Source organism: Rhinopithecus roxellana, chromosome 5 (assembly GCF_007565055.1).
Source record: "Rhinopithecus roxellana isolate Shanxi Qingling chromosome 5, ASM756505v1, whole genome shotgun sequence".
NCBI lineage: Eukaryota > Metazoa > Chordata > Mammalia > Primates > Cercopithecidae > Rhinopithecus > Rhinopithecus roxellana.
In genome coordinates this window covers 87,733,738-87,745,605 of record NC_044553.1, presented here as the reverse complement: position 1 = coordinate 87,745,605, position 11,868 = coordinate 87,733,738, and the positions used below count along the sequence as shown (strand labels likewise).

Below are 11,868 nucleotides of genomic sequence, written 5' to 3'. Positions count from 1 at the left end.
AATATTGACAATTTTCAAAATAATCTGTGTGCTATGGTTCCAGTATGTCCCCCAAAGTTCTTGTGTTGGAAGCTTAATCCCCACTGCAACAGTATTGAGAAGTGGGACTTTTTCAGAGGTGATTATGGTCATGAGGGCTCTGCCCTCATCAATGGATTAATGCCATTATCGCAGGAGTGTGTTCCTGATAAAAAGGAGGAACTCGGTCTCCTTTCTCCTCTTGTACATGCAACTCTCTTGCCCTTCTGCCTTCTGCCATGGGATGACGGAACAAGGAGACCTTCCCCAGATGCGGGCCCCTTAACTTCTCAGCCTCCAGAACTGTAAAAAATACATTTCTTTTCTTTATAAATTACCCAGTCTGTGGTATTCTGTTATGGAAACACACAACAGACTGAGACACTGTGTAACAAAATGAGAAGTATGCATAAAGTACTTTTGCTGTGTTCCAAACTATGATAGTTATCTCTAGGAAAAACACTTAGGCAATTATTTGAGTTGTGAGTTGAACAAACCACTTTTTTCATGGAGCATCTTTTTTTCTTTTTGCTTGAAAGAACAAATGACAAAGAATGCTATTTCAGACTAAGCGTTTGGCAGACATTTTCTTAAAAATGAACAAAGGGAGCCTGTCACTTCAAGGAAAACAACTGATAGCATTTGTTGCTGATGATAAAATTTGAGCTTCCAAGCAAAAGTTAGAATTTGGAAAAACTTTTGTTTACCACTGTGGAGCTTGATAGCTTCTCATAAGGATTTTTCTAATGAAATAGATTGGTGATATTAATGACCGTGATTTTTTTCTGGTATGGTATAATAAAATGTGTCAACACTGGAAATACCTGCATCATTCAAAGACAAATATTTTCCAATGACCAATGAATGCATTGTAGTACAAAATCATGCATGGGTAAAAGATCCATTCTAAGTACACAGCAAACCAATGGATTTTAATGTAACAGAACACGAAAAGTTTATTGACATAATTTCAGACTTCACATTGCAGCTAACCTTTAAGACACTTGTTTTGGTGTAGTATCAAAATAGAATATCCACAATTATCTAAGAGGACTATTAAATACTCTTCCCTTTTCCAGCTACATAGTTGTGTGAAGCTGGATTTTCTTCACACATTTTGACCAAACCAACATATTGCAATATACTGAATGCAAAAGTAAATATTTGAGAATCCATTTATCTTCTGTTAATGCACACATTTAAAAAATTTCACAATATTTCACAATGCAAAACAATGCCATTTTTCAAAACTGAAAATAATGTCATTTTTCTTGCTGAAAATTTTGTTTGGAAGATACGATTTTTAAAAATAGAAATATGGGCTGGGCAGAGTGGCTCATGCCTGTAATTCCAGCACTTCGGGAGGCCAAGGCAGGTGAATCACCTGAGGTCAGGAGTTCGAGACCACTCTGGCCAACGTGGAGAAACCCAAATCCCCTGTCTACTAAAAATACAAAAATTAGCTGGGCATGCGCTTGTAATCCCAGCTACTCGGAAGGCTGAGGCAGGAGAATCGCTTGAACACAGGAGGCGGAGTTTCCAGTGAGCCAAGATCGCACCACTGCACTCCAGCCTGGGCAACAGAGCAAGACTCTCTCTCAAAAATAAATAAATAAAATATTCTGGTGCCTCCACTCCACCCCCGCGGGTCTGCTGTGCGTGTCATGGATGGCATTGTCCCAGATATAGCAGTTGGTACAAAGCAGGGATCTGACGAGCTTTTCTCTACTTGTGTCACTAACAGACCATTTATCATGAGCAGCAACTCGGCCTCTGCAGCAAATGGAAATGGCAGCAAGAAGTTCAAAGGTGACAGCAGAAGCGCTGGTGTCCCCTCCAGAGTGACCCACATCCAGAAGCTCCCATCGACGTCACCGAAGGGGAGGTGATCTCCCTGGAGCTGCTCTTTGGGAAGGTCGCTAATCTCCTGATGCTGAAGGGGAAAAACCAGGCCTTCATCGAGATGAGCACGGAGGAGGCTGCCAACACCATGGTGAACTACTACACCTCGGTGACACCCGTGCTGCGCAGCCAGCCCATCTACATCCAGTTCTCCAACCATAAGGGGCTGAAGACCGACAGCTCTCCCAACCAGGCGCAGGACCCAGCGGCCCTCAGGCGTTAACTCGGTCCATTTGGGGAACCTGGCCTCGGCTGCCTCGGCGGTGGCCGTAGACGCAGGGATGGCGATGGCCGGGCAGAGCCCAGTGCTCAGGATCATCGTAGAGAACTTCGTCTAGCCCGTGGCTCTGGATGTGCTGCACCAGATTTTCTCCAAGTTCGGCACATTGTTGAAGACCATCACCTTCATCAAGAACAACCAGTTCCAGGCCCTGCTGCAGTACGCCGACCCCGAGAACGCCCAGCGTGTCAAGCTGTCGCTGGACTGGCAGAACACCTACAACGCCTGCCACTCGCTGTGCATCGACTTCCCCAAGCTCATCAGTCTCAACGTCAAGTACAACAATGACAAGAGCCAGGACTACCACGTCCAGACCTGCCCTCTGGGGACAGCCAGCCCTCGCTAGACTAGACATGGCCGCGGCCTTCGATCTTTTAGTTCCCAACATCCACAGAGCCTGGTCCCCCTGGCTATCCCCTCAGCGGCGGCAGCTGCAGCGGCAGGCCGGATCGCCATCCCGGGCCTGGCAGGGGCAGGAAATTCTGTCTTACTGGTCGGCAACCTCAACCCAGAGAGAGTCACACCCCAAAGCCTCGTGTGTGTGTGTGTGTGTGTGTGTGTGTGTGTGTGTGTGTGTGTGTGTGAGAGAGAGAGAGGGAGTCTTGCTCTGTTGCCCAGGCTGGAGTGCAATGGCGTGATCTCGGTTCATAGCAACCTCTCCCTCCCGGGTTGAAGCAATTCTCCTGTCTCAGCCTCCCGAGTAACTGGGATTACAAGCGCGCCACCACGCCCAGCTAATTTTTGTATTTTTAGTAGAGATGGGGTTTCATCATGGTGGTCAGGCTGGTCTCGAACTCCTGACCTCATGATCCTCCTGCCTCAGCCTCCCAAAGTGATGGGATTACAAGCGTGAGCCACTGCGCCCAGTCCCCAAAGCCTCTTTATTCTTTTCAGCAACTACGGGTACGTGCAGTGCGTGAAGATCCTGTTCAATAAAAAGGAGAACGCCCTGTTGAAGATGGCGGACGACAACCAGGCCCAGCCGGCTATGAGCCCCCTGAACTGGCACAAGCTGCACGGGAAGCCCATCCGCATCACCTCAGCCTTATCACGCCCTCGAAGCACCAGAACGTGTAGCTGCCCCGCGAGGGCCGGAAGGACCAAGGCCTGACCAAGGACTATGGCAACTTGGCCCTGCACCGCTTCAAGAAGCCAGGCTTCAAGAACTTCCAGAATATATTCCTGCCCTCGGCCACTGTGCACCTCTCCAACATCCCGCCCTCAGTATCCGAGGAATATCTCAAGGTCCTCTCCTCCAGCCATGGGGGTGTCATCAAACGACTCAAGTTCTTCCAGAAGGACCGCAAGATGGCGCTGATCCAAATGCGCTGCGTGGAGGAGGCGGTCCAGGCCCCAGTTGACCTACACAACCACCATGTCTGGGAGAACCACCACCCGGGGGTCTCCTTCTCCAAGTCCACCATCTAGGGGTCTCAGGCCCCCCACGGCCGGGCCCCCTGGCGACAACTTCCATCATTCCAGAAAAAAGCCACTTTAAAGAGCAGCTGAAGTGACCTTAACTGATCATTTTATTTCTTTAAAAAGAAATCAGTTTACCTGTATTTTAAAAAATTAAATCTAGTTCACCTTGCTAAAGTAAATAAATTAAATTAAATTAAAACAGAAATATGTAATTTATATTAACATGTAATGGGTTTATTATTGTGATCTTAAAATTGACAAATATTTTAAATTTTCTGCCACTAACCTACATACATTTTTAGAGTATATAAAGGGGGACCTGAGACAGAAAAGTTTGAGAACTCCTGTATTACCCCATCTTGCCCTCCAGAATGTGGACTGAAGGGAAGTAACTTCTTTCCTTTCTACTTAAATAACCCAGTGCTGTTACTATTTTATTTTAAAATCCAATCTACACTCTTCCTCCAGAACTACTAAAAAGTAGACTGCAAAAGAACCATAGCTTCCTGAAATCAAAGGACCCAAAACAAAGAGAAGGCAAAAACAGCGAATAAAAGGACTTCTCCAGAGACTGGCAGGCAGACTAAAAGACCACTTCCCCTCCAGCCAGCCTGGTAGGAGTTGCCTATTCCTTTTTGCTTGGTTGTTCTCACCCCCAGTCACCCACTCCCATCCTCTACATCCCAACCCCCATCCTGGAAAGCTATTGTTCTCCAGGGTCTCAAAACACAAAGGGACTTCATAAATCTTTGGGCTGACCCTCCACCCCATCCTCTCTCTGAGATTACAGTGCAGGGAAGGGCACTTTCAGATTCTGCCTGAGCCTCCACCAGCCCCCTGTTCTCAGGCTTGGGGCTGAGATGAAAAGGGAACACCAGTGTTTCTGGCCTGAAAAGGAAATGTAAATCCCTTGCAAGCCAGAAGCTGCCAGAAGACCATTTGCCTGTTAGTAAACAAGGCGGCCTGAGCCATCTTTCTCCTCTTTAATAACCTGTGGGGCACCTATTGATTGCGCAGGCTGGTCCCTCATATATTAAAACAGGGATGCCTTCCGGTTGCTCTGTAGCTGCGTAGATGGTGAAATTGGCTCACTAATACTTCATGCTCATGGAGCACAGTGTATCACGCCACATAAACATGAAGAATATGTATCATCAGGCTCTGGGAATGCACGGAAAACAATCCCGGAAGCTTCTGGGCATGCCGCAGACTTTAATTAGGCAGTTTCTTCCACTAGAATTGGAGACTGGCAGAAACACCAATTGCATGCCTCCTGCTGCAGCCTGTTCTGCTTTCAAATGGGAGGGAGGAGCAAGCCCTAGTGGGTAGGAGATGAGCCTGCTCCTCTCTCTACTCCCTTACCAGGACGGGCACCCGCAAGCAGAAAGGAATGTTCCTCTCTCATGCTGTGGTAGAAAGAGCACCAAGTTAGCAGTCAGAAAACATTAACAACTTCTGCTTTAGCCACTTACAGCTACATGATCATGGGCGCAAGTGCCTTAACCTCTCTGAATCACAGTATCTCATCTGGAAAGTGGACAAAAGTAATAACACCTAGCTGCTTGTGAGGCTTGAGGAAAATAAGTCTTTCCTGGTGCCCAGTATGGTCTCAGTAAATACTGAAACTGAAATTGAAGCAGATGAAGAACAGGGTGGCAGGTAGAGGGCTGATACTATTTCTTTCTCCCACCTCCAAAATCTGGCATCAGGAACTTTCCACCGCTACCCCTAGCCAACATTTTGCTCTTTAAGTAAGAAGTGAGGCCCTGCAACTCATAACCTGATACATTGGAAATGTTTCTCTTACCCTTCTATCTTTCTGTGCCCACTCCTGAGCTAGCTCTCAATTGAAAATTCATTTAGCAGGAAACCTCTCTAAAATGCATGGTAAACATCGAAAAACATGCTAGCATAGTTTACCATTCTACCAAAAACAGCTTAGCACCCACATGCCAACACTTGGCAGAACCTTCTGAGTTTCTCCAACTTTAAACAGGCCCTAGGCAACCAGATCTACTTATGCTTCTCAGAGTGTGTAGCATTTCATTACAGTTTTACCACAGTGCTCTTCCTCTGCCATTGCTAATTAAAATGAATGAGGACAATGTGGAGAGCCATATTTTGCTATTCCTGGAAATATCTGCTGCTCCAGGGAGGGTGTAGGACATTGAATGGTCCCCTCACCCTAAAGGATATGGTCGCATCCTGGAACCATGGATGGGTCTAGGACGTGATTGGGTGTGAGAAAAACAAAGCAAAAAAGGTCTTGGCACATGTAAAAATAAAGGATCTTAAAATGAGATGATCCTGGATTACCTGGGTGGGCCCTAAATCCAATGACAAGTATTTTTTGTTTTGTTTTTTTGTTTTTTGTTTTTGAGACAGTATTTCACTTTTGTTGCCCAAGCTGGAGTGCAATGGCATGATCTCGGCTCACCACAACCTCCACCTCCCGGGTTCAAGTGATTCTCCTGCCTCAGTCCCCCAAGTAGCTGTGATTACAGGCATGTGCCACCACGCCCAGCTAATTTTGTATTTTTAGTAGAGATGGGGTTTCTCCATGTTGGTCAGGCTGGTCTTGAACTCCTGACCTCAGGTGATCCACCCACCTCGGCCTCCCAAAGTGCTGGGATTACAGGCGTGAGTCACCGCGCCCAGCCATGACAAGTGTTTTTATGAGACAGAAGAGGGTCCAGGGCAGTGGCTCACACGTAATCTCAGCCCTTTGGAAGGCCAAGGTGGGAGGATCGCTTGAGACCAGCCCAGACAACATGGTGAGACCCCATCTCTACAAAAAAATTAGCCAGGCACAGTGGCACGCACCTGTAGCCCCAGCTACTCAGAAAGCTGAGATGGGAGAATCGCTTGAGCCTTGGAGGTCGAACCTGTAGTGAGCAGTGTTTACACCACTGCACTCCAGTCTGGGTGACAGAGCAAGACTCACTCTCAAAAACAAACGGACACACAGAAGAGAAGGCCCAGAGGGGAAGTCCATGTGAAGATGGAGGCGGAGGCTGAAGTGATGCAGCCACAGGCCAAGGGACAAAGAAGCCACCGGAAGCTGGAGAGTCCAGGGTGGATTGTCCACTAGAGGCTCTGGAAGGAGTGTGGCCCCACCAACACCTTGATTTTGGAGTTCTGCCTTCCAAACTGTGAGAGAATCAGTTTCTGGTATTTTAGGTCACCCAGTTTGTGGTCATTTGGTTACATGCACCACACAGAAAAATGTCTGGTAGGGGCCAGGTGCGGTGGCTCAAGCCTGTAATCCCAGCACTTTGGGAGGCTGAGACGGGCGGATCACGAGGTCAGGAGATGGAGACCATCCTGGCTAACACAGTGAAACCCCGTCTCTACTAAAAAATACCAAAAAAAAAAAAAAAAAACTAGCCAGGCGAGGTGGCGGGCGCCTGTAGTCCCAGCTACTCGGGAGGCTGAGGCAGGAGAATGGCGTAAACCCGGGAGGCGGAGCTTGCAGTGAGCTGAGATCCGGCCACTGCACTCCAGCCTGGGCGACAGAGCGAGACTCCATCTCAAAAAAAAAAAAAAAAAAAAAAAAATGTCTGGTAGGATACATTCCATGGCAGATTGCTGGTAGTTGCTCTGTCCATTTTTCCTTCCTTTTTGGTAACAAAAACTGACTTTTGGGGGGATGGTCATGTGCTCAGTGAAAGCTTCCCTTTCCCAGCATCTCTTGTAGCGAGGTGTGGCCATAAGACTAAGTTTTGGCGAAAGAAGTATGAACAAAGAAGTGTAAGAGACTTCTACAAAGTCTCTTTATGGGAGAGTGTTATGGGTTAAATTGTCTCTCCCCCAAATTTATATATAGAAGCCCTAATCCCTCGTACCTCAGCATGTGACCTTATTTGGAATAGGGTGCTCGCAGATGTAATTAGTTAAAATGAGGTCATGAGGGTGGGCCCTAATCCAATATAAACATGTCCTTATATAACAGGGAAAATTGGACACAGAAACACACACATATGAAGAATGCCATGTGACTACCAAGGCAGAGATTGGGGTGATGCTTCCACAAGGTAAGGAAACTCAAAGATTTCCAGCCAATCACGAGCAGCTAGGGGAGAGGCATGGGACGGATTTTTCCTTACAGTTTTCAGAAGGAACCAATCCTGCCTGATACATTGATGTTGGACTTCTAGCCTGCAGAACTGTGAGAATTGTGAGAGGATAAATTTCTGTGGTATAAGCCCTCGATTTGTGGTCCTTTGTCACAGCAGCCCTAGCAAACTAATACAGAGAGATATGCCTTTCCACTTTTCCATCTTGCTACCTAGTCCTAATATAGATAAGAGGGATGGTTCTCCATTAGCCATTGTGCTGCATGAGGATGGGGGCCACGTTCACAGATGGTAGGACAGGGATCTAGAAGAAACTTGGGACCCTAAAAACTTCATGGAGTCGCCACATTAGCCCTGGACTGCCTATCCCTTGGCTTATCTTTCTGAAAAATAAATAAAATTAAAGCTTTTGTTGTTATTATTTTGTTTTTTGAAACATGTAGTTGAAAATAATTTTTTTTTTTGAGATGGAGTCTCTCTCTCTGTCACCCAGACTGAAGTGCAGTGGTGCAACCTCCACCTCCCAGGTTCAAGCAATTCTCCTGTCTCAGCCTCCTGAGTAGCTGGGATTACAGGCATGCACCACCACGCCCGGCTAATTTTGTATTTTTAGTGGAGACGCAGTTTCACCATATTGGTCAGGCTGGTCTCGAACTCCTGACCTCAGGTGATCCACCTACCTTGGCCTCCCAAAGTGCTGGGATTACAGGTGTCAGTCACTGTGCCTGGCCAATTGAATATAATCTTAACCAATAGACACACAATTTTGATAAATTAGTTCTTTGGGGAGAGGACTGGGATTGGACTGTCATAGGTAGGAAATGTTTGCTTTACCTGTATGTTTCAATTTAGATATCAGGAATGTACTTGTGTACTCTTTTGTAATTAAAAATAAATCTATTTTATAATAAATAAATTACAAGGAAAAAAGGGGGATGAGAACCTGTAGATTCCAGAAGACCTAAGAAATATGTCAACCGTAATGGATGATTGGATGCAGGAAAAAAATAAAAAGAAATATATCAATTAATTGCAATGTATGAGTCTTATTTGGATCTTGATTTAAACTCCACATTTTAAAAATTTACTTGATAATTGAGGAAATTTTAATATTAATCAGATATTTGATGATATTGAGGAATTACTGTTTTTATGAATGCTAACAATATTATAGTGATGTATTTAGAGTGTTCTTATCTTTTAGACTCTAAAACATGGTTTTCAACCTTGTCACTATTGTTATTTTGAGCCATATAGTTCTTTGTCGTGAGGCGCTGGCCTGTGCATTGTAGAATGTTTCGTAGCAGCCCTGTTTCTACTCTGTCTTCTATCAGCTAGAGGCTGGGTGCACACCCCCTCCCCGCAACGTTGGAAAAGCAAAAAAAGGTCTCCACATATTGCCAGATGTCCCCTAGGGGGCAAAACTGTCCTGGGCAGAGAATAACAGCTCTAAAATTTAGAGATACTGACTGGACTATTGATGGGCGAAATAATTCAGTGACTGGATTTTACTTCAAAATAACCCAGGTGATGTGGGGGTGGGCGATGGGTAAAATATTCCACAATGGAAAGTTTAACATACATTAAAAATTTTTTAAAGACTCTATTTGGACCTCTCTTTCAATATGGAGAACTTAACATTCTCAAATAGTCTCTCACTATAAGACGGGAATATATTGGATAAAATGCAACAGATATTCACCTCCTCGGTCCAAGATCTTGCCTCATGTCTCCCACAAGAGCATTAAAATCCAAGGATCTAGGTTCCAAGTCTAACTGGGCAAGGCAAGCCCTCCCTCCCCAACCCTCCCCCTCCCCACCCAGGCATCCTCGACGCTGCGCCCGGGCATAGGGCATACGCAGCTAGGAGCTGCTCCTGAGTCTTCAGTTGCTTGGTAACCGGAACTCCTGAGATGTCCTCTCAGCTCCGCCCTGTGGGCCTCCTCCTTTCCCAATCCCCAAGCTTAAACTGGAGGGGCTGTGCTTGGAGCCAGATTCATTAGGGCCGTGCCTTGCCTATCCCTGTGAGGGCCCAGCCCATCAGCCTCCTCCTCACTGTTTGCAGGTGCTCTCTACAGAGCACTGAGCAGCCCACCCTTTCACCAGGCTCACACCTGCACCCCTGTTCTCCACCAGCTGCCTCACTGCAGCCCCTGAGACAGCCAGGCCTTTCTAGGGCCCACACCTGGGCGTCTCCGCCGAGACCGACTTTCACGCCCACCTGGTCTTCCCCAAGACCCAGAGCCTTCAGAGGTTTCATCAGAATTCCCTCAGGATGTGGGTTATGAGTTGTCATCCAAGCCCAGCAGGGGCCAGAGTGTAGGTGGGCCCAGAGGCTTCTGAGCTGGAGGTGAAAGGGGCTTGAAGGCCTCTGAGCGGAGCCGGGAACCCGCCCTCTGGGGACCTGGGAGCCGGCTCAGGTTCCAACACGAGGTCCCAGGCACTCTCTTCTTGCTTCAGGGGCCTCCTGAAGAGAAAAGGGAGGCTGACCGTAGCTGCGACACCCCCTCAGTGCTGAACAGCAGGCGGGAAGCCCCTCTTGCACCGACTAGACCAGAACGGCAGACATTTTCCCGACAAGGAAGGGGAGCAAGATTGAGTAAGATAAGCCCGGTTATTTTTATACAGACATTGTTCCAACCACAATGACTGTTTTCAAAGGTGGGCGGTATTTGTTTGGTGGAAGGATCTTTGAGTTGAGAGGCAGCAGGATGCTTCAGCACCACCACTTCCTTTACTTTTCTGAGTGTTCCCCTATCAAGCCACCAGTTCGGATTCTGCTCCATTTTTTCTGCCCGGTAAAGAAGTAGAATGAGGTGAAATATGGCTACCTACTTGCCCCGGGGGGACAGTCATGGCCGCTGGTGAGTTTCAAGTGATTTGAGAGCTGTTGTTAGACTTAAGGGAGGAGCTCCTTCCCTCTCCTTCATAGAAATGAAATAATATGCAGGTTTCTAAGGGGACTTAGGAGTCGGAGAGGCCTGGGTTCAAATCCCAGAGCCTCCACATTTTGGTTGTGTGAAAAAAAACAGTGGGCAAGGTAGTCAACATGTCTGTGCCTCACCTTCCCCATACACAAAATGGAAATAAGCCTACTTTTTCATAAGGTTGTTGTGTGGGGAATTAAAGTCTCAGTAGATGCCTACTTGAAATATTTGGGGGGACAGCTGCGGCCAGACATGGTGGTTTATACCTGTAATCCCAGCACTTTGGGAGGCTGAGGTGGTGGATCACCTGAGCCTAGGAGTTTGAGACCAGCCTGGGCAACATGGTGAAACCCCATCTCTACCAAAAATACAAAAAATTAGCTGGGTGTGGTGACGTTTTCCTGTGGTCCCAGCTACTGTGGAGGCTGAGGAGGGAGGATCACTTGAGCCCAGAAGATGGAGGTTGCTGTAAGCGCCATGACGCTACAGCCTGGGCAACAGTGAGACTCCCATCTCAAATAATAATAATAATAATAATAATAATAATAATATGGCTGTGCACATGATCACAGGCATTATAACAATAGCTGCAACGTATTGAAAACCTGCTCTCAGAGATAAAGACTCTTTCCATCCTTAGGCCCTGTTGTCTAGCAACTGAGTAAATTCAGAGAAGGAAGAGCTGACTGGCAAAGAGGGAGCAATGGAGAGCCATTTAAGACGCTGGGGCAAGAAAGTTATTTAAATGATCAATTATAGGCACAATTTAAATGATCAATTATAGTCACAATTATAGTGACTAATACTATTTGAGGGCGGAGGCCTATTGAGTTCTTAGAGGTGTTTGGGGTTAGGGCTAACCAAAAATGGTGCTCCTAGCCTTTGATTGTGGACACTTGTTTCTGCCTGCCCACCATCCCTCCTCCATCCTGAATACCAAGTGTTTCTTTGGGAACCACCCATCTTCTACTCTCTGTTCATGTAGTTCAAGTGAGGTTGACCTCAGTCCCTGACTCCAGGGGTGGGTCCTGACCCAGGACCGGCTAATGCAGTCATAATGAGTGGTTGAGGAGTAATCCCTTTGTCCAGAGTGAGCCAATGAGAGTCAGCATTGGGACTTCTGCTGAAACAGGCACCCTTTCTCTACTGGGATTGCAAAGCTGAGGGAATGTAAGCTGAAGACAATGGCAGCTGTCTTTACCACTGCATGTGTAGAGTCTGCTGGAGAGCAAGGACAACAGAG

The 11,868-nt window shown here is 46.8% G+C and overlaps 1 pseudogene across 1 annotated transcript; it reads left to right on the top strand.

Moving 5' to 3' along the window:
* Nucleotides 1–1,642: 1,642 nt before the first annotated feature.
* LOC104678438 lies at nt 1,643–3,737 on the top strand (annotated as a pseudogene). Its single transcript, XR_750185.2, has 2 exons — nt 1,643–2,737; nt 3,077–3,737. The product of XR_750185.2 is annotated as a polypyrimidine tract-binding protein 1-like (transcript).
* Nucleotides 3,738–11,868: the final 8,131 nt, after the last annotated feature.